At 35.4% G+C, this 23,484-nt stretch overlaps 1 non-coding gene across 1 annotated transcript; it reads left to right on the top strand.

Annotated features, from left to right (window-relative positions):
• Positions 1 to 903: 903 nt before the first annotated feature.
• LOC123830880 lies at positions 904 to 1,117 on the top strand. The gene has a single exon (XR_006787822.1). It is a non-coding gene; the product is annotated as a small nucleolar RNA U3 (small nucleolar RNA).
• Positions 1,118 to 23,484: the final 22,367 nt, after the last annotated feature.

The raw sequence follows: 23,484 nt of genomic DNA, 5'->3' as shown, positions 1-23,484 counted from the left end.
CATTGTTTTTCTTTATTGTTTTCTACTCTCTATTTAATTTCTGTTATAATTTTAATTATTTTATCCTTCTGTTGGCTTTGGGTGTAGTTTACTCCTATTATTTTAGTTTCTGAAGGTGGTGGTAAGTTAGATATTGACTTGATATCTTCCTTTTTATCATAGTCATTTACAGCTACAAATATCCTTCTGTGTACTGCTAAATTTATATCTCCTAAGTTTTGGCTTATTGTACTTTTGTTTTCACTTATATCAAGGTATTTTCTAATTTCCCCTGCAATTTCTTTTTTGATGCATTGGTTATTTAGGAGCCTGTTGTTTAATTTCCACATATATGTAAATTTCACAAATTTCCTTTTGTAATCATTTTATAATTTTATTGTATTATGGTTGGGGGAACATACTTTGTACAATAGCCAAGTGCTGGAAACAGCCTAAGTGCCCATCAGCAAATGAGCAGATTAAAAAAAAGAAACCTGTGGTACATTTACACAATGGAATACTAGACAGCAGAAAGAAAGAAGGAAATCCTACCCTTTGTGACAGCATGGATCGAACTGGAGAGTATTATGTTAAGTGAAATAAGCTGGGTGGTGAAATACAAATATTGAATGATTTCACTTATAAGTGGAACATAATCAATAAAACAAACAAAGGAGCAAAAAATAACTAGAGACATGGAAATAAAGAATGAACTGACAAGGACCAGAAGGGAGGGGAGAGGAGGATAATGAAGGAAAGAAGGGGAAAAGTCAAATCAAGGAACATATACAAAGGACCCATGGACAAGGACAATGGGGTGAGAAATGTGTTTGGAAATGGGGCTTGGATGGGGCAAGAGAGAGCAATGGGGTCTGGGGAATGGAGACAACTATGACTGAACAACAATAAGAAAAGAAAAAATATAAGGCTATACTTCCAGGGATCATTTCTATAGCTTGATACTAGAGAAGTTTCTCTGAACATGTAGAGCATCTGAAACCATGAGGAGGAAGCACAGTGTTCTCTCCTGAGCATGAAGCCAGCTTTTGGTGTTGCTTTTGCAACTACCAGTAGCCATTGATGATCGTTCTTCTTTTTCTTTGCAAGAGTAAGAGGGAAAGAATGTAGTCTGAGTGGAAAAAAAAAGAAAAAAATGTATTGAGGCTTGTTTTATGGCTTTATATGGTCTAATATGGAAGGTGTTCCATATGCATTTAAGAATGTCTACTCTACTGTTAGTGGATGTTCTATAGATGTCTATTAGGTCTATTTGATTTACAGTATTGTTCAAATCTTCTGTCTCCTTATTGATCTTTTGCCTACATGTTCTACCCATTAATGAAAGTGTGGCATTGAAGTCTAGGGCTATTATTATTGAATTGTCTATTTGTCTTTTCCATTCTGTCAGTTTTTCTGTATGTATTTTGGGGCTGTTGATATATGGTATTTTGTTATTTTTGGATAGTGTTTTATTTTTCTCACTTATTTTTTATTATTTGTTACAATATATTTTTAATCATTAATTATGTCATTAATTTTTTTATGTCCTCTCTTTGCATTATCTGATCTTCTTGAATATCTAAACTTGCTATTCGTTCATCATGTCTGCTGGTCTTATGAAGTTAAATAGTTTTCTCATACCTTTTATAATTTGTCATTGTGAGCTCATGTTTATAGGGCTTAATTTGTAGGAAACTTATGCAGCTTGGATTGAAGGAATATGTGTCCAAGTTGATTTTTCAGTTGCATCTGTCAGAAACTCTAAGGCTATCATCAGCTTGAGGCCACTGTTTTATGCATATTTGTGATGTGAAGGGGCCCTGGAGAAAGGTTCATTTTGTCTCTACAACTGTATAAGCATAGGCCCATGAGACAATTTTCTCACTGAAAGGCCAGACCAGGACAAGCAAACTTTTTTTTCCTTCTGCTGTTGGGTTGACATTTTCTTGTCTACAGAATGTGGAGCCTTTCTAGAATACTGGCTTTTACATAGAACTCTCAGTTTTATTTTTCCCCATTAGCAGGATCATGATCTTATTTCATTTCCCTATCAGATCATTAAAATAAAAAATCCCTTAGTTACTGAGAGCAGAAAACACCCCTAGGGCTGCTACAGAATCACTCAGGTCCTTCTCTGTTCAGCTTTTAGTTTTCTTTTAGTTTTCAACATCTGGAAATTTCCTTTCTTAGGACCATGACTATGCATATAATTGAATATTTATAATATTTTAAGCAGCATTTATTAAAAGTTTTCAGTTCAGACTATTGCCAGAAATCAAAGTCAAGTCACTTTTTAAATTTTTTTGAAAAAATGCTTTAATAAAAATGCATTAAAATGCTTTAATGCTTTCAATTTCAATTTAAAATGAGAAATAGAAAATAACAATCACTGCACTACAATTGCCACAGGCAATATCTATTGATGAATATCTACTGATGAAAATCTACCTAGAGCTAGAGACAACTACTAATACATCCTTTGTTGACAAGGAATAGACATTTCACATTCTGTTCACTCACTTCCCCCTCTAAGAAGTACTACTCACTGCCAAGTCCAGGCCTCCAGTGAAGTAGCCCTGCCTTCACCTCTTCTTTCCTTGAGAGAAAAGCAGAGTATTTATCCTCTCTCATCACCAACAAGAAATTGAGTGTATCTTTCACCACCTGGCTTATTTCACTTAGCATAATGCTCTCCTGTTCCATCCACGCTGTTATGAGGGGAAGGAGTTCCTTCTTTCTTTCTGTTGTGTAGTATTCCATTGTGTAAATATACCATAGCTTTTTTATACACACATTTACTGATGGGCACTTAGGTTGCTTTCAGCACTTGGCTATTGTAAATTGTGCTGCTATAAATATTGGGGTACATAGATGCTTTTGAATTGGTGTTTCAGGATTCTTAAGTTATACAAATACTATATGATCTCCTCTTTAAGTGATCTCCTCTTTAACCTAATCAATGAAACAAACAAGCAAGAAAAATATAACTAGAGACATTTAAATAAAGAACAAATTAACAGTAACCAGAGGGGAGGAGGGAGAGGGATAATGAGGGAAGATAGGAGAAGAGTCATCAAGGAACCTGCATAAAGGACATATGGACAAAGGCAAAGGAGGTAGGTTCAAGGGAGGGAGGCAGGGATGGGGGGAGTGGGGGACCATGATGGGGTGAAAATAGAGACAACTGTACTTGAACAACAATAAAAAAATTGAGTATGATTATGGGTTCCAATACTATCAGAACAACATCAGTCATGTCTAGCTCTTGTCAAAACCCAAAATTACTCCCACCTGTGAGCAAAATATCACTGATGGCAATGGCAGACTTTGATTTCTTGGTGGGCATGGATGTGGATCTCATGGTCCAGATTGTACAGGTCCCATGATGTATAGTCCAGGGCTATTTACCTGGAAGCAGGATATGGCCATTTGTAAAAGGTTTACTACTGATATATGTCTGTAAAAAAATAAAAAATAAAAACCCACCTGAAGAACAATCTGTTTAAATAGCCATTGACTTTGGAGGATTCCAGATGTAATCTTCCTTTTCAGGATTCCAAAGTGCCTCTTGAAGGAATGCCCATTGTAGACAAAGGCCACCAAACACAGAGCCTGACAGTAATCAGTGATACTCTTGAAGGTCATCAGATCTGATCAGAGCCATAGTTTCCTAGGCAATAGATAAAGCCAAGGTGCATTTGAAAGCTTTGTCTCATTGCATTCTACATAGCTGAGATGGTTTTCTCAATAAGGCCAATGCATACTACAACTCCTTCCAGGATCTTCCATCTGGTTCATTGGTGAGTACGATGTTAACTGCAGAACTGGTAGATACCATCTTCAGGTTAAAATGTTCCTTCTATTTCTTGATTCTAAAATCTTCCTCTTTTTGTGGCCATTAAAGTCTGTTGGATTTTATCAAATGCTTTATCTTTGTGTTGAGATGGCCATATGGCCTTTCCCTCTTTTATTTATCAAACATGCCCTCTTGGAGTAAATGATCATAAAGTCATTATCTTTTCTATGCATTGCTAAAGCAGTCCTATTAACATTTTGTCTAGATTTTTTTTTTGCATCTAAGTTCATGTGTTATGATGGCTAAAAATTTTCTTTCTTAGATGGTCATTGACTGGGTTAGATATTAAGCTTATACTAGCCACATAAAATAAGTTAAAAAAACTTTTTTCCCTAAAAATATATATACTTTTTATTAATTTTGCTAGATGTTTGTCAATTTTATAGTCCTTTCAAAGAACTAGTTTTTGAGTTTATTAAAATTATTGCATTTTTCTTTTCTATTTTATGAATTTATGTTCACTTGTTTATAATTCCCTTTCCAGAGCTTTTTGTTTATATTTTACCCCCACCATTTTATATATCTCAAATTGAAAGCTTAGCTCACTTATTTTCATTTTATCTTTTTTGCTAATAGCAGCATTTAAGACCTTTTACTGTCAGTACTGCATTGGCAGCATCCCTAAATTTTTGTTGTATAAAATTTTTGGTATTGATCCAACAGTTACTGAGAGAGTTATTTTTCAATGTCACATGAATTTTAGTGTTTTCATTAATTTCTCCCATGATTTTGTCCCTTTTTGCATTGTGTATTTTGAAGTTCTATTATTATGTACTTAAATACTTTTATCTCCTTTATGAAGTAAACTTTTATTAATAAATAATGGCTACCCAGGTGGCTCCATCATTGAATAGTACCAAGCATTTAAAGAATTACTAACAATTCTTTAGAAGCTCTTTCAAGAAATAAAAAAGGAGGGAATACTTCCCCACAAATTTATGAGACCAGTATAATACTATATCCAAATAAGACAAAGATATCACAAGAGAGTAAAATAAAACCAATAAAACAATTTCATTCCCAACATCAAAAAATAAATTTAACAAAAGTATAAACTTATACCTTACAAACTAAAGACAAACAAATAAAAACATGTTAAAAAGATTTTTTAAAAAGATATAAATATATAGGAAAACATTCCATGTATAGATCAGAAGACTTCACAATTTTAAAATGGTAGTACTCCCAATCTGCTCTATAGAACCAACACAATCCCTATCAGAATCTCAGCTGATATCTTTGCAAAAATTGACAAACTGATTCTAAAATTTATGGAATTGAAGGGGACCCAGACTATTCAAGACAATCTTGAAAAAGAAAAGCAAAGTAGGAGAACTCTCCCTTCTTGATTTCAAATCATACAATAAAGCAATGATAATCAAGCAGTGTGAGACTGTCACAGACACAGGTCAATGGCACAGAGTGAGAGTCCAGACATAAGCCCATACATGTGTGGAATACTGATTTTTGTCAAAGATGTCAACACCATTCAACTGGGAAAGAGTAGTCTTTTGATAAAATGGTGCTGAAATAACTGGGTATCTACATGCAAAAGAATAAAGCTGGGCTTTTACTTCAAATTGTATACAAAATTTAACTCAAATGAGTCCAAGATCTAAACGTAAGAGCTAAAACTATACAACTCTTAGAGGAGAATGTAGAGATGAATCTCTATGACCTCTGATTTGGCAAAGGGTTCTTAGATGTGACATCAAAAAAGCGAGAAACAAATAATACATCAATTGGACTTCATCAAAATTATAAACTTTAGTGCTTAAAAGAGTACCATCAAGACAGTGAAAACACAACCAACAGAATGAAGAAAATATTTGAGAATCATATACCTGATAAGGGACTTGTATCCAAAATATGTAAGAAACTCCTACAATTTAACAACAACAAAAAAACAAAAAAATGGTCAAAGGACTTGAATTGACATTTCTCCAAAGAAGATACACAAATGGCCAGTAAGTGTATGAAAAGATGCTCAACATCATTAGTCACCAACAAAATGTAAATGAAAACCGCAATGAGTTACCACTTCATACTCACTGGGACAGCTAGAACCAAAAAGTTGGATAATAATAAATAGTGATGAGGATGTGGAGAAACGGAAACCCTCATACACTGCCAAGTGGCAATGTAAAATGATGGAGCCACTTTGAAAAACAGTTTGGCAGTTTCTTAAATAATGAGACATAGACTTTCCATATGACTCAACAATTATACTCGTAGCTATATACCCAAAACAAATGAATGTGTATGTCCACACAAAAATTTGTACATTAATGTTTATAGTACCATTATTAGTCATAGCTGAAAGTGGAAAACAACCCAAATGTCCATCAATGCATGAACAGATAAACTAAATATTATATATTCATACAATTGAATATTATTTGGCTATAAAAAGGGTGAAGTGCTGACACATGCTACATTTTGCATGAACCTTAAAAACATGCTAAACAAAAGAAGCAAATCACAAAAGTCTACATTATGCTATTGCATTTGTGTAAAAGTCCAGAATAGGGAAATACAATGAGACAGAATGTAGGCTTTGGTTGCTGCTGCCTGAGGGAGAGTTTGGTGATGACAGCTAAAGGGTATGAACTTTACTTCTGAGGTGATGAAATTGTGGTGATGATCACAAGCATCTGCAAATAAATATACTAAGAACCATTGAATTTTCTACTTTAAATGGGTGAATTGTATGGTATGTGAATCACATCATAATAAACCTGCTAAAAAAGACAACCCCTAAAAAAACGCAATGGCCCTGATTATATCCTGAAATGCTTTTTCAAAACTTAATGTCTGGGGATAATAGGTACATCAAGGAACACATGTAAAGGACATATAGACAAAGCCAAAGGGGGTGGGTTTGAGGGTGGGAGGCAGGGATGGGTGGTAGGGTAAAAATGGAGACAACTGTACTTGAACAACAATAAAAAATTAAAAACCTTAATGTCTGATACTAATATATGTTAACACTATTAATATAGTGTTCTTTTGGTTTAAATTTTCCTCCTGTATTTTATGTTTTATTTTTGATCTTCATTGTACTTGTAACTCATGTATATGTGTCTTTTAAAAAATGTGCTTACCTAATTTATAAATGCCTCCTGACAATTCTTTTATTTAACTGGAAAACTTTATTCAATATTATTGATTGTGATTGTGTGTATGTTTGTATGTGTTTATATGTTATAAATATTTTTTTACCATCTTATTTTAGAGTACTTGTCCTGACTTTTCTGTTTCTCCCTGCTCCCTTTTCTTGTATTCTTTTAGATTTATTTTTTGCCACCTCTAGTAAGGTTTCTTTTTTCTTTTAGGCTTAAATTTTTTTTTTTCATTTTTAAAATTTTAATTGTTGTTCAAGTACAGTTTTCTGCCTTTTCCCCCCATCCAAGACCACCCCCCAGCCCTCCCCACCTCCCTCCCATTTCCACCCCGCCTTATATTGTCCCTGTGTCCTTTATACTTATTCCTGCAAACCCTTCACCCTTTTCCCCTGAATTTCCCTCCCCTCTCAGCTCTGGTCACTGTCAGCCTGTTCTCAATTTCAGCATCTTTGATTATATTTTGCTTGTTTGTTTTGTTGATTAGGTTCCTATTAAAGATGAGATCATATGGTATTTGTCTTTCACTGCTTGGCTTATTTTGCTTAGCGTAATGCTCTCTAGTTCCATCCATGCTATCACAAAGGATAGGAGCTCCTTTTTTATTTCTACTGCATAGAATTCCATTGTGTAAATGTACCATAGTTTTTTGCTTTATTCTTTCACTAATTAGATGTTTTGCACTTTAATTCTATTCTTTTATTATTAACTTCAGAAATTTTAACATACTTTTTTATGTTAACACAATTTAAACTAAATCATTAATCATATTTTTATCTGTATCTTGAACCCTATGAAGAGGTTTGAATACTATAACTTGATGATAACCTTCAAATGTGTCTATTATTCTTCAGTATTTTAGTTTTTCTAATTCTATATTTTAGACATTATTATTATTTAAAAATATTTGATTCCATTTAGCTCTGCTTTATTGTTTCTTTGCTCACTTGTCTTTCTGGCATCTCACACCTTCTGTGATAATTTCCTTCCTTCTAGGAGTACATTCTTATCTCTAGTGAGTGTCAGTTAGTAGTAAAATATTTTTTATTAGTATTTGTCTTAAATGCCTTAATTTTACCTTTGTACTTGAAAGATAATTCTGCTGAGTATAATGATCCCCATTTGACAGTTGTTTTCTCCAGCACATTAAAAATAATTTTTTTACAGTCTCTAGTTTTTCCTCCCCTTTAGAAAATCAGCAATTGTTCCCCTGCAGTTAATCTATCTTTTCTGTCTGGCTGATTTTAACACCTTCTTCTGGTCCTTGTTCTGAAGTTATACTGAGTTTATCTGGGTGTCTTTTTGTTCACCTTATTGGAAATCATTGGACTTTCTGAGTCTGAGGATTGGTGCCTTTCATCAGTTTGGAGAAAGTGTCAGCCATTCTTTGAATAATGTTTTTTCTTTATTTATAAGCTTTATCATAAACTGTAATGAGATGTATGTTCAAACTTTTTACTTTATAGCCTACATCCCTTAATCTATTTTTTATATTTTTCATATCTTTGAGCAATATTTGGGAGATATTTTAGGAGTATTGCCTAGTTTACAATGATCTCTTCATTGTACTGAACTTTCAACTTAGTGTCTATGTAGTTCTATTTTCACTTATACTTTTTATTTCTAGAGTTCTATTTGGTATTACTTCAGGCAAGATATTTTGATAGTCTTTTGTTTATTCATCATATTTTTAATATCTTATTTTCCCCATAAAATATTTTGAAAATATATTTTCTATTTAGTCTCTGATAATTCTAGTATTTGCTATCTTTGCCAGTATTATTCTGCAATTTGATTTTTCTGTAGATTTTTGCTTGTGAAAGCATTCTTCTTCTTGTGCTTTGTGTATTTTGGTTGTACATGAATGTTCTTCAACTCTGCATTTAAATGCTTTTCTGAAATAGTGCATCCTACATTTTCTGTATTTTGTATCAATAGGGTATATCTAAATACCTAGTCTTTTATTATTATTTTTAACTTATTGATTGATTTCAGAAAGAGAGGGGCAGAGATACAGACATCAACTGATTGCCTCCCATATGCACCCCAACCTACACATGTGCCCTGATTGGGGATCCAACCTACCACCTTTTGGTTCACAGAATGATACTCCAACTAATTGAGTCATGTGGCCAGGGCTAAATACCTAGTCTTAAATCTTGCCAGAAACAATAGACCAATTATCCTTTTATCTAAACTTCTTTGTGTTATTTTGTTTAAAGTATGTTTCTTGTTAAATAGTTATCATTTACATTTTATTTACTAAATAAATTTGAGATTCCTTAATGTATGAGCCTTAACATATTCATTCAATGTGTATGTCTGATATATCATGTTCTAATTCTGTTATTTTATACTTCTGTTACTTTCATGCTTCCTTATTTTTCCTTGGCTAATTTTTGCAATATTGTCATGGACTGCCTTGGTCTTTTTGGGAGCTAAATAATTTTCATACTCATTTTTATTCTACTGGTGTTTAATTTAAAAACCTATGTTTCTCTAAGTATATATACTCTCTTCCTTTCTATCTAGCAGATGCATTATATTTACCTTTACTTCTTTTTTTTAAAGATTTTATTTATTTATTTTCTTAGAGAGGGGAAGGGAGGGAGAAAGAGAGAGAGAGAGACATCAATGTGTGGTTGCCTCTCGCATGCCCCCCTACTGAGCACCTGACCTGCAACCCAGGCATGTGCCCTAGACATGGAATTGAACCAGGGACCCTCTGATTTGCAGACAAGCACTCAACCACTGAGCCACACCATCCAGGACTATTTACCTATACTTCTTCTTTGACAACCATCATACACTGCATTTTCATAGAATAATTTGAACTTTTAGATTAATACTTTTTATTATACTTTTACATATACATTATTTCTTTTAAGAATTATCTTTTAAATTTGCATTAAATATTATAATTACATTATATTTGTTTGGACAGCTTTTCCAAATTTTACTGAGTCTATTTACTCACTCCAGAATGTGGTTTCCAGGAGCACATTCCAATAAACCACCTGCATGCAAATCTCCATATCAGACCTACACCCTCAGGACTGTCTCTAGAGTATGCAGAGTCCTGGGCAAACATTGTCTACATAACAATTTAATAAAAATTTGTATTATAAATCCAGGGGCCCAGGTGAGGTATAGTCAATGAAGATTTAGAACAATGGATAAAGAATAGGTGCTTGGGTCTTATGTTTATTGCCCAATCAGTGCCTGTGAAGATTATAGCTTCCAGGTTCCATTTCTCCTATTCAGGTCCTGGAATCATCTTGTGCTGTCTGTTATTGGTACTGTACTTATTGTCAAACACAAAGGGCCTGACTAATTTCCTATGTTTTACCAGGAGAAAAAGCTAGTGATTGTTATTACACACAACAGCCATGCCTTTTCTGAACCTGTTTGCATGGGAACAATGTAGATCTTGACTCTAGAGTTCCCCTTATCCCTTTGTCTAATGCTGATTATATTGTTACTTGTGATGCTCCGTTATCTAACACTGACTGTGAATATTGGTTTTCAAAGACCCTCAAAGGCTGTTATGTGCTTTTAGTTGCCCACATATGCAAGTCTTCCTCACAGTGTGAAGGAAAACGTGAATAATTCATTTCTCTGGTCATGTTAAGTTTAGACTTTGAAATTTTGTAGCGTAAAAATAATGACACATATTGTAACTGTCTCTTCCCTTGAACTCTTTAAGCTGTGATCATTACATTTCTAGAATGTGATCTCTTTCAATGTTTTCAGCACCTCTGCTGCAAGCACAGAGGATAATCCAAGGGACTGTGGGGAAAGCAAGAAGAATGGTTCCATTCCCCCAAGGAAGTTGCTTGGATAACTGTCCCTCCTCTAGCACAGTTTAAGACTGATCTAGGAGAGTGTGATGCCACCAATTCTATTAGGAAAGAAAGGACATGGGTTGGAAGGGTCCCTTGGCATTGTAGGACAATGGTCTCAAAAGCTCCCAGAAGAGCTTGGCCTGGCTACCCCCAGAGAACTACTGCCTGACAGGTGGTGCAGAACCTGCTGAGGAGGTGGCATGACCTGGGGGTGGGCACACAGGGTAAAGGACATCTGCCTCCACCCCAGCACCCTCTGGCTCATAGGTGGAGGCAGCATGCTGTTGGATCCTGGGTGGGTGAATGTCAGTGCACAGTCCCCTACTTATAGGCCAAGGGTCAGTTGTAGCCCAGAGCCTAAACTCATTGTATATCCAACATGAGTGACACTCACCCCATATCAGTGTGTCATCGCTGTTCTGATGTTTCAGTTTCAGGCCATGCCAGGAAAGAAAGACTAGGCTGGCCAGTAGCAGTCATCTGCTCACCAGGCCACTCTCCTGGAACCAGGGCCTGGCCTAGAGGCCCAGGACAACTCCATGGGCACAAGTGTCAGGGGATGTCACATGGACATTCTAGGAGACACTCTCGGAGCTACTCTTACTGATGAGCCCATCCTGTCCATATCGTGGTCTCTCAGTTTTGAGGGATTTGTAGCATTTTCCATTTTCACTGGGCACCAGACTGGTTTTCCAATTTCAGCAGAAAAAGATCTGCAGAGATAGGTGCTGTCTTGAGCCAAATATGAGTCAGCCTGGCGGTGGATCAGTGGATCTGTGGATCTAAGGATTTAGGGCAAATCCCCACGCTGGTTTCCACAGTGGAACCGTGTTGTCATTCAGAACCCCAAAATTGGTCTGGGCTCTCATGACCCATATTGCTGGGTGTCTTTTTTGGAATATAATTTCTTTAAATTCACCTCTATTTCTCATCCAGTTCAAGGACATCTTTCATAGCCCACCAACCTCATGTGCTTTAGACAAGACCCACAGGATAAATATGCTGATTGAATAGGAGGGATTGGCCCTAGGAAAGATGCCTGGGGCTCAGTTTCTGATGCACACATAAGAGAGCCCCATGGAATCTGTTCCCAGGTCTCCTCCTGCCCTGGAGGACTGGATCTCTCTGGGGAAGGGTCTGCCTTTGCTTTCTGGGCCAGCCTCAGGGGGAAGAGTCAGCCAAATCAGACTCCTCTGTCATCCCTGCTTGGACCACCTGGCCACCAGCACCCCACAGAGCATCACAGCAGAGGTCCCAATTATGCCTTTGAGCCATTGTCGCTGCCCTTCTCTTGTGGCTGCACCTGATTCTCATATTCTGCCATCCTTTCACTTGCTCTTTTAAGTTCCCTGACATTTTTTAAAAAATTGCCCTCCCTTTTTTCCATTAGTATATATTATTAGCATCTTAATTAAAAATTGAATGGAACCTGCATGGGTTCATCTGTTGGGCCTACCACTGGGACCAGGCAGGATAAAGGGATGCTGTAAAGCTATGCGGGCTGTGAGGCAAAGGTGGATCAGCTGGAGATGCAGACATGACAACGTGGGCAGTCAGCAGCCATGTATGGCTGAGGTCACATGATTCAGGACAGTGCAGCTCTTCAAGAAGAGTCCTTCTGTAATGTGCATGCATTGGAGCCACTCCAATATCTCCCTTCTCTGTGGGCAAGTTTATTTAGTGGGGCACCTGCAGGCTGCCAGGTCCATGTAGTTCTCTGCTGAATGCTCCTTTGGGGTTAAAGAAAGAGTTTAGGAAAGGCCTAGGTCATTCAAGCTGAGCTTTTTTTTTTGCTAGTGATACCCAAGTGTAAGCAATCTGGGTGTCTTTGCTCCCTGGCTTTGCTTTTTCCTCAGATAAGGGAAGAGAACTCAAAAGATACCCACACTCCTTCAATCTACTTCTCACTTGTCTCTTCCTATGCTTTGTACATGTGGCCTTTTTGAATAGTCCCCAGCATCTTGGCAATTTCCAGAAGGTATTTTTATTCCCTTCTTAAGACATGATTTTTAATTTTATTAATTGTAAATATAACAAGTGTTTGTTGTAGAGAATTAGACAATATAAACAATAAAAGTAAGAAAAATTGCCTTGCTTTGGCTGGGTAGCTCAGTTAGTTGGAGCATCATCTTGTAACCAAAAAGGTTGTGGGTTCAATTCCTGATCAGGGCACATATGGGAGGCAACCAGTCATCATCACTGAGCCCTTATTATGTGAAACGTTAAACAGACTTATCTAAGAAAAAGAAGATAAAAAATATGAACAATAAAATGACAACAAACTCACAACTATTAATAAATGAACCTAAAAGAAAAGAAAAACAATGAAAACAAAAACTAAGCAAACAACCAGAACAGGAACAGAATCAGAGAAATGGACATCACATGGAGGGATTTCAGTGGGGAGGGGGAAGGGAGGAATAGGGGGGACAATGTGCAGGGAAGAAGAAGCATAATTGGTAGACATAAGATAGATGGGGAGAGATAAAAAATGGTATAGGAAACAGAGGACTCAAATAACTTATATGTACAACCCATGGACATGAACTAAGGTGTGGGGGAATGCTGAAGGGTTGGGGGCAGGGTGGAGGAGAGATGAAGGGGAAAAAATTGGGAGAACCATAATAGCATAATCAATAAAAATACTTAAAAAATAAAGTATAGCATAGGGAATATAGTCAATAATGTTGTAATAACTATGTATGGTGTCATATGGGTATGAGATTTTTTGGGGGTGATCATTATAGAATGTCTAATCACTGGGGTGTACACCTGAAACTAATATAATATTGTATGTCAGCTGCAATTGACAAATAAAATGTTTTAAAAAGATGAATAAAAAACCTGTCAAAGTTAATAAACCTATCCTCAGGTGAATATTAAAAAACAAAAGGAAATCAACTTAATCCAACTATTCAAAGATAAGTATTGTGATGTTTCAATATTATTTTCTTCTACTTGCTTTTCTATGTTTACATTTATTTTTTACCTATAATATTATTCTACAAACTATTTCATATCCTTTAATTTTCACTTAACAATATACCCTGGGATAGAGAAGGGATAAATGGCAATAAAATACCTGGGTATTTTAACATGTTATTAATGTTTTTCTGACTCCATTTTAAATGCTTCACTATATCCCATTTCATAGAGGTACCATAAATTGTTTTGCTTATTTTCTGGTTGTTGAATATTTAGGTCTTTTTCCTCCTGTTCCTCTTCCTCTTTCGTTGGTTTTAGTATCATAAATAGCATTATGATAGTATAAGTCCCATTTTGCATAAATCTTTGATTATGTCTTTAGTAGTATAAATTCACAGAACTGTAAATGCTGGGTCATAGTGCATGGAAATTCTATGTTTTTTCAAACCATAAATTGTTCTTCAGACAGACTATACTAATTTATATCTCTGCTTGAAGTGTGTAAGACTTCATGGTGTCAAAGTTGTCATTTATATATATAATACATTTTCTAGAAAAATATCTAGAAACTTGTTTTTATTTGTATTTCTTGGATGACAAAATGTTGAACGTTTAAAGATGATTATTTCTCATCTTTGTGTCACGTCTCTTCATGTCCTTTGTTTTTATTATTTCTATATTCATGTTTTACTGAATGATTGACCTGGAAGTGCTTCTACAATATACATTCATGGTATTCCTGCTTTCTGTATTTCTATGATTTTTTTAAATAGATTTTTTGACAAGCCAAATTTTTAAAAAGATTTTATTTATTTACTTTTAGAGAGAGGAAAAGGGAGGAAGAGGGAGAGAAACACTGATGTAAGAGAGATACATTAATTGGTTGCCTCTTGCACACCCCCAACGGGGGACCTGGCCTGCAACCCAGGTATGTGCCCCTAGGGAATAGAACCAGTGACCTTTTGGTTCACAGGCCAGCACTCAATCCACTAAGCCACACCAGCCAGGGCTACAAGCCACATTTTAATGTTAAAAGTTTTAAGCTCCTTCCTAAATTGATATAACAACAAAAAAAATAGATCCCACTAGATTCTAGGCATTGTTCTAGGCAACAGGAATAGAGCAGTGATGAAAAAGACAATGACTTTTCTCCTAGATTCAATTTCTGCTCTAGGGTGGAGGAGTCACACAATAAACAAATACCATATACAAAGCATCAGATAATGGTCAATGCCGAACAGAAAGGCAGAACAGTGCAAGTGAGTAGAGAGTGCCTGGAGCACTGTTTTGTGAGGCAGGGACCAGGATGGAGGGTGCCTCCTGACCAGAGACTGTGAATGGGAGTGAGCTGGGAGGCCACCTGGAGAAGAGTTTCAGGCAGGGGGAGCAGCAAGTGCTGAAGCCCTGAGATGGAAGAGTGCTGGGCGTGTTGAAGGGGAAAGGAGGTGAGTGGGGCAGAAGCAGAGTGAGGAGGTATAGACCAGAGATGAGAATGGAGAGGAAGCCACACAGCGCATTGGAGGTTGCTCTCCCCTTGTCAGATTTTCAGGAATTTTGCAAACTAGTTTTTAAACGTAGCCATTATTAAAAATTAAATTATATAAACTTATAATTAAGTGTATTATAGAAGGGATAAATGGCAATGGAAGGAGACGTGACTTAGGGTGGTGAACACACAATACAATGTACAGATGATGTATTATAGAATTGTACACCTGAATCTTATATAATTTTATTGACCAATGTCACCCCAATAAATTCAATAAAAAATAAAGAAATAAAGAAGAAAAAAAGTACATTGTATTAAAGATGAAGGTAATAGGTACTCACATTTTATCACTTCCTAACTTGTTCTACATTTGACTATTTTCTTTGCTCTGGAGGTTAATTGTGTCTATTGTATTTGTGTGGTGGAGACACTATGTAATAGTGTATTACTGCATGTTACTTTCCATTTCTGCATTCAGTGACACCATGCTGGTGGCTTGAAGTCAGTCATGGTGAAAACATTTACACAATGGAAATCAGCAAATTCTATTAATCAGGGCTTCAGTTATTATTTTGTTGATGCCTAGACTTAAAGTGGTAGAGAAAATAATAATGTAGATTAAATTTAAACACAAGTGATGTCTGTAGCTCCTGTGTTGTGAATAGCACAACAAATTGAGGCAACATTCCTCCAGCATTTAAAAATCATTATCAGCCCAAAGTTGTTTGCATCATTGATGAACAAGTGGAGTTTCACTTTAGGCTTTCATTATTTCACGTTCTTCTTACTTATTAACATAAAGAAATGTGTCAGCCAACATTTATTTAGGGACTATCCTTATTCATCAGTTGCAGCCATAGGTTTGCTAAGGATACAAGAGTTTGGCAAAACAAAAATAAAAAACAATAAAAACATTCTGTGAGAATCAATTTGATATATGAAATTTGCAATAAAGAATACTGCATAGTTTATTCCTGCTTACACATTGTGTGCTACACATGCATTATATTAGTAAAATTTATATTAAGCTTATGGCTGTATATATGTGTGTATGTACTTTTTCAGGGGGAGGGAAAGCTGGTTGTTGAACACTTACCAGCATACCAGTGACATCAGGGGCCAGAACGTAGGGGTCCTTTGTGGGCCAATATAAGGATGTTGGATATTTATTCTAAGTGTGCTTGGAAGAGTTCTGAGCAGAGGAATAATGTGGCCAGTTTTTGGATTTACTGGAATCATTCTGGCTATTGTACAGAAATTAGACTGAAGGAGGTACGAGGGGACACAGGGAGACCAGTCTGGAAGCTCCTGGGGTGTGAAGTAACAGGGCTTAGATTAGGGTGGTGGCAGAGGAGGTGATGAGAAGTGGTCATGTTCAAGATATATTTTGAAGGTATGTCCACAGGATTTCTGATTAATGAATTAGATGTGAGGCTTAAGAGAAAGAGAGGGATCTAAAGCATCTCTTTAGGGCTTTTGATGTGAGCAGCTTAAAGGATGGAGGTGCCTGTTTTTAAGATTAGGGAGCTAGAGGAGTGCAGTTTTGTGGGACAATTATTAGTTTGACACTTTTGATACTTCTGAGGCATCCAAGGGGATGTCAAGTGGGCCAGTGGGCATGGGAATCTGGAGTTTTACGGGAGACAGGTGCTAGAAATAAAAATTTATTTGAGGTTAAAAAGCACAGAGAAAGAATTTGATATGAACAGAAGTGAGATTGCCCTGGGATGAGTGTAACAGTGAGGAGAGAGTTTCAAGATGGGGCCCCGGAGAGGTGAAGGGGATGCAGAAAAGAAAATAGAATGCCTGGTAGTCTTCATTCTCTCATGTAGATTGTCTTTGGTGTCTGACTTTTATGATTACTTTTTGACTAGTAGTTAATCATTTTAATTCCTGTAGCTTTATTGATAGTCTTTACTCTCAGGTGGAGTAAGTCTCTGATGTTTTCATAATTTCCACAGAGAGTCTTTTGTATTCATTTTTCTTTATAATAATTTTATGGCTAGTCTTAATGTGTTTATTTATCTAGATATTTTTTAGACAATGGTATTCAAGTTTTAAAAATTTGATGGTTGAATTCTAAATCATTTATGAGTTAATTGGTACTTTATGATATTAAGTTGTTCTAAGGAGATGTTAGTTTGCTTTTTATTCAAATATACTTTTATGTACCTTTATAAAGTTTTAAAGTCTTTTTTATAAAGGCCCTAAACAATTTTTGATAAGTTTATTCCTCTACATTTATTTTTTCTATTATAAATGGAATTATTTCTCCTGATTTTTTTCTAGCCAATTACTAGTATATAAAGAAGTTATACTTGTATACTCCATTTTTATCCAACCTAGTTACTAAATGCTCCTATTCATGATGGATTTTTAGTTCATTGGAGCTCACCAGATGATAATCATTCTAATAATAATACTAGATCTTATTTTTAAATATTTATATTTGTTATATCTTTTTTTATATTTCTTATTTCAATAACCAAAGTTTTCAGAGTGGAGGTAATTGATCACGCAGAAAGCAGGATGTCTCTTTTTCCTGTCTTTAAGATGGGGGCTGTATTATTTCAGTACTGACTATACCATTAGTTGGTTTGACTTAGATTAGTGGTTCTCAAACTTTGGCAAGCGTAAGAATTATTTTTGTTTTCATTAAAAATGCAGAATCTGAGTATTTATTTCCTATATAGAAGTTTAAAATGGGGGTCAGAATTCAATATTTTTGGCAAGCAAGCTACTCTAGTCCATGTTAGACCCCTCTAAGAGACACTTTTTTTAATGTAGAAAATTTGGGAATGAGTTCATTGTAAATAATGCTGCATTTGTAACAGCTGACAAGAATGCAAATTGACACAACAATCTTGGAAAACCATCTGATAGTTTTCTTTAAGGTCCAACTTGAGCATGTCTCACATTTTAGAAATTCCAGTCTTTAGGAATGAGCCTTAGAAAAATTTGCACATGCACATAAGCCCACAGAAGAATATTTAAGAGTGTTCTTAAACATTGTTTTTAATAGCTAAACAGCTTGATATATAGTTTAGAGTATTTTAAAATTTACATTATGCAATATACAGTAAGGTAGTTCACACATCTATCACCTTATATAATTACAATTTTGGGGGTGGTGGTGAAGACATTTAAGATTTGCTCTCATAGCATCTTTCAAGTACATAATACAGTATTGTTAACTGTAGTCACAATGTTGAATATTAAACCCACAGGACCTATTTTGGGGCTAGAACTACACCCCAGGGCTGTTTCAGATTCCATAGCCAAGGCTGAGGTCTATAGACCTGGTTCTAGAGGCATGAGTCCTCCAGACTGTGTCTCCTGCCAGGTCCCTGGGTGGGCTGGACTGGTCCCTGACTATGGCTAGAGGGACTAGAGCCAAGAATAGTGCCCTTTCAGGATCTCCTGAGTCATAGGTGTGTCTCCCACCCAATCTCTGTGCCAGCAGGACAGCTTGCAGACTGCAGCTGGGAGATGAATGTAGAGCACTTTTAGGATTTTCAGGAGTATAAATAGTGGTGTCTCCCTGGGGTTCACTGGACTAAGAGTACTGCTGTGCCATCAAGACTGTCTGTGAACTGTAGTTGCGAGAGGCTGAAGCCTAGTATAGGGCTCTTCAGGTAGATCCATGCATTATTATTAGAGAACAGTCTATATAATATTGGTTCTTAGAAGAAATACACTTGTTTTTATGTTAAGATAACTCTGCTATGCTTAGTTGAATTTTATTCTTCATAAAATATGAATTTTATTCTTCATATTTTTTAAAGATTTTATTTATTTTTAGAGAAAGGGGAAGGCAGGGAGAAAGAGAAGGAAAGAAATGTCAATGTGCATTTGCCTTTCATGCACCCCCTACTGGGAACCTGGCCAGCAACCCAGGCATGTGCCCTGACTGGGAATTAAACCAATGACCCTTTGGTTCATAGGGTGCTCAGTCCACTGAGTCACACCAGCCAGGGCTGAATTTTATGCTTTGTTTAATGTTTTAGGTTCTAATCTTGAAATAACTTCAACTTGATTTTTAAAATAGTCATTTTAATTGTACTTAAAATGTTGCACATCTATATTGAAAAGGAAGCTTGGTTTATAGTTTATTTTGGAGGTTAACTGTGATAGGATATTTTTCAAAATCAGGCTTATTTTATTCTTAAATGAATCAGAAATCATAAGATATTATATTTTGTGTAACATGGAAGTTTTCTATCTCTTAAAAGTTTGAATTATATTTGCCTATAAAACTCTCTGGACCTGATGCTATTATTTGTACAATGGAATACTACATGGCTGTGAAAAAAAAAGAATTTTTACCTTTTGCAACAGCATGGTTGAACCTGGAGAATACTCTGCTAAGTGAAGTAAGCCAACCAGAGAAAGGCAAACACCATGTGATCTCACTTATACATGAAATCTAATTAACAAAATAAACTGGTGAACAAAATAGAAACAGAGGCATGGATACATGGAACAGACTGACAGCCGTCAGAGTGGAGTGAGGAACTGAATGAAGGAGAGGTAAAGGATTAGCCAAAGAACATATATGCATAACCCATAGAGACAGACAACAGTGTGCTGATGGCCAGAGGGAAGTGGGGACAGGAGCTGGGTGGAGGCAGGCAAAGGGGGTGGAAATTGGGGATATCTGTAATAGTGTCAATAATAAAATAAAGAAAAAAAATCAGGAAAAAAAGTTCATCCATACCTTTGCATTGTTTTATAGCTCATTCCTTTTCATTGCCAAATGGTATATACCATTGTCTCAGCTTGTTTATCCATTTACTTATCAAAGAGCATCTTGACTGCTTCAAGTTTTAAGGATTATAAATGAAACTGCTATAAACATTAAAACAAAGAAAACAAAACAAAAAAATGGTATTCAACTCTGAAAATATTTTCAGCTTTTTTTCTGGTTTATTTATTTAGGTTTTCTTCATTCTTGAGTCAGTGTTGATTTATTTGATTTACCTTTTTAATTCTTTAGTTAAAAGGGGGTTTATTTGTTTTCATTCATTTACATTTAATGCTGAAATCATTTGATTTTCATTGCTTTTGTTTATTTTTAATATTAGTTTTCATCTCATCCAGTATGCATTAACCTGGAGTCTTCTTATTATTGTTATTTTCTAAATTATGTCCAAATAAAATTTTTATTTCTTCTTTGAACTAAGAATTATTTAAAGAGTAGATTTTAAAATCATTTCAAAGTGATTGGAGCATTTCAATATAAACTGTGAAATTGAATTTTAGCATATTCACTGTGGCTTGTATAATTTATATTTAGTTCTTTTTCATGGGCTTATATATGGTATATGATCAGTATTTTTGAATTGTGGCATGGGCCATGAAAAAGAACTGTGTAATCTGTGCTCTTGGAGTACAGAGTTTGGCTATAGAGACATCATCCATATGCATAAATATGCATATATAAGTACATGAAATTAAAGTTCCCTTGTAGTATGTTGTTCACAACACCAATATCTTTGCTTTTTGCTCATTTGATATGTCTTGTTTTTACAAAGGTATTGTGATGGTTCATTTTATGTGTTAAATTAGTTGGCTAGACCATTATGTGCAGATGTTGGGCACGGTATGCAGATATTGGGCAGCTCTTCCCTGGGTCTACAGTCTGCTGACCTATTCTGCAGATTTTGGACTTGCCAGCCTTTACAATTGCATTAGCCAATTCCTAAAAGCAAATTTCTCTCTATATATACATATCTATATATACATATATATAGAGAGAGAGAGGGAGAGAGAGATAGATATATAGATATATAGCTGTAGATACAGATATATTTACATACTGTAGGTTCTATTTCTCTGGAGAATCTCTTTTAACACAGGTATGTCCAAATCTCCCAACTCCATTGTGCTTTGGTAAATTTATTCTTTTACAAATTATATTTCAATAGTTTGTGCTTTATATATTTTTATGCTATTATTTTCTAGTACACAGATTGATGCCTACTACCTTTTCACCGTACATTTCTTTTTAATATTAAATTCATACCTTTCTCCATATCTCTCAAAATTTAATTCTTGTCACTAATGTTAAATTTATATCTTTAAATGACTTTATTTGGTGTACTTTTTCTAATATTGATTTCTGTTTTGTCAAATATTAATATCACAATACTTTTAAGGATTTGTATCTGCTTATATACCTTTGCCCATGTTTTTGTTTTTCAGCTTTCTGTATCACTTGTTTTAAGGATGACAGTCAAAGCCACAGTATTTTGTTTATTTATTTTTTAAGTCCTCATTAGGGGATATGTTTATTGATTTTAGAAAAAAAGGAAGGGGGAGGGAGGGAGAGATAGAGGGAGAAAAACATCAATGTGAAAGAGAAACAACTATTGGTTGCCTCCTGTATGTGCCCTGACCAGGGATTGAACCTGCAACCTAGGTATGTGCCCTGACTGGGGATCAAACCTGCAACCTTTTAGTGCATAGGACGAGGCTGCAACCAACTGAGCCACCTGGCCAGGGCTGTATGTTTATTTTTTAATAGAATACTAATGTTATTTTCTAATGATAGGAAATTTAACCTATTTACATTTGTTCTTATAATAGATGAATTTATTCTTATTTGTTATCCTTTTTAATTTCCTTGGTTACTTAAACTTCTTAGGTTTCTGTTTTGTTTTGTTTTTACTTTGCTAGGACAATGATGCCTTGACTTTTATCTTGTCTTGAGGTTGAGGAAGTGTTTACTCAATTTTTCTTAATTTATTACTTACCATTAAGTTTTCAAAATATTCTTCAATCTCTTTTCCTCTCCAGTCTATATTAAGGATAAAGTGTTATCTTTTCTTTAAAATGATAAACTTAGTGCCCTTGTCTTCTCCTTTTTCTAATCAAACAAGTACTATTTGGTCTGTGAAATATAATCTGGGCTTTCAAATATAATAAACTTTAATTATTATTTGATATGTTATTTTTCAAGAATAATTTTTTATATTGATATTCAATTTTATATATTTTCACAATTATTTAGACTTTTCTCTATTGTAACTCATTTCAATACTAATCATATGTCCACTCCTGCCTTGCTTTTATAATTCTTCAATGCTTAATCTCTTTTTCCTTTGGTAAAATTATAGCTTTGAGTACATCTTTCAGAATATATATTTGCATAGCTAAGGATATTTCTTTTACTTTTACACTTGGAAAACAAATTGGCTATGTATAGTATTATTGGGTTAGAGCTTTCTTTTCATCAAAACTCTAGATACAGCTAATTAATTTTTAGATTTTAGTGTTGCAAAGGGGATATATGAAAACATAATGATTTTTCTTTCATAAGTGACCTGTGCTTTTGTCTCTAGGAGTAATTTTACATGAAAGGTAGAAGCACAGAGTTTGGAGTAAGATACCATGTTAAAACCCTGTTTAAGTTACTTAATAGTTGTGTCACTGTGGGCTACTACTTAGTTTCTGTGCACACCCATTTTCTTATCTGCAAAGTGGGGATAAGAATATGTTCCTTAGTGGACTGATGTGTGCCTGTGCACATGGATTTGTGTATTCATGTATGAATATGTTTGTCTACATGTATGTGTGCATTCATGTACGTGTTCTACAATGGGTGTGCTTGCTTATTTGAGGTCTGTCCAGAAAAAGTCCAGCCATTGTTAATATAACAAGAACTGTTTATGTGACATTGATGTAGCCTGGCAACCAAGAAGAGTGGACTGGAATGCGCATGTATGAACAATGACAACTTCACTGTACTAGTCAGTGGGGGCAGTAGATGCTGTTCAGTGAGTATGTGTACTTTGTGGCTGTCACATCCAAAATGACTGAGCAAGCAAAGCAACAAATCTGCATCAAATTTTTCATTAAGCTTGAACATTCCACTGCAGAAAGTATTTGGATGATTCAGAAGGCCAGAGCTGTGGGTATCTGGTGATTGGCAGCTTCATCATGACAATGTGCCCACTCACGCATCACATCTTGTGCAGAGTTGTTTGGCAGAACATCAAATCACCCAGGTGACTCAGACCCATACAGCCCAGATTTGGTGTCCTGAGACTTCTGGCTTTTCCCAAAACTGAAATCACTGTTGAAAGGGAAAAGATTTCAGACCATAAATGAGATTCAGGAAAATACAACAGGGCAGCTAATGGAGATTGGGAGAACTGTGTGAAGTCCCAAGGCACCTACTTTGAAGGGGACTGAGATGTCATTGTTCTGTGTACAATGTTTCTTGTATCTTGTCTCTTTTTCAATAAACATCTCTATTTTTTCATA

The sequence above is a fragment of the Phyllostomus hastatus genome, unplaced genomic scaffold, assembly GCF_019186645.2.
Source record: "Phyllostomus hastatus isolate PE091 unplaced genomic scaffold, TTU_PhHast_1.1 phas_scaffold_129, whole genome shotgun sequence".
NCBI classification, from domain to species: Eukaryota; Metazoa; Chordata; class Mammalia; order Chiroptera; family Phyllostomidae; genus Phyllostomus; species Phyllostomus hastatus.
This window is presented reverse-complemented; position numbering and strand designations above follow the sequence as displayed.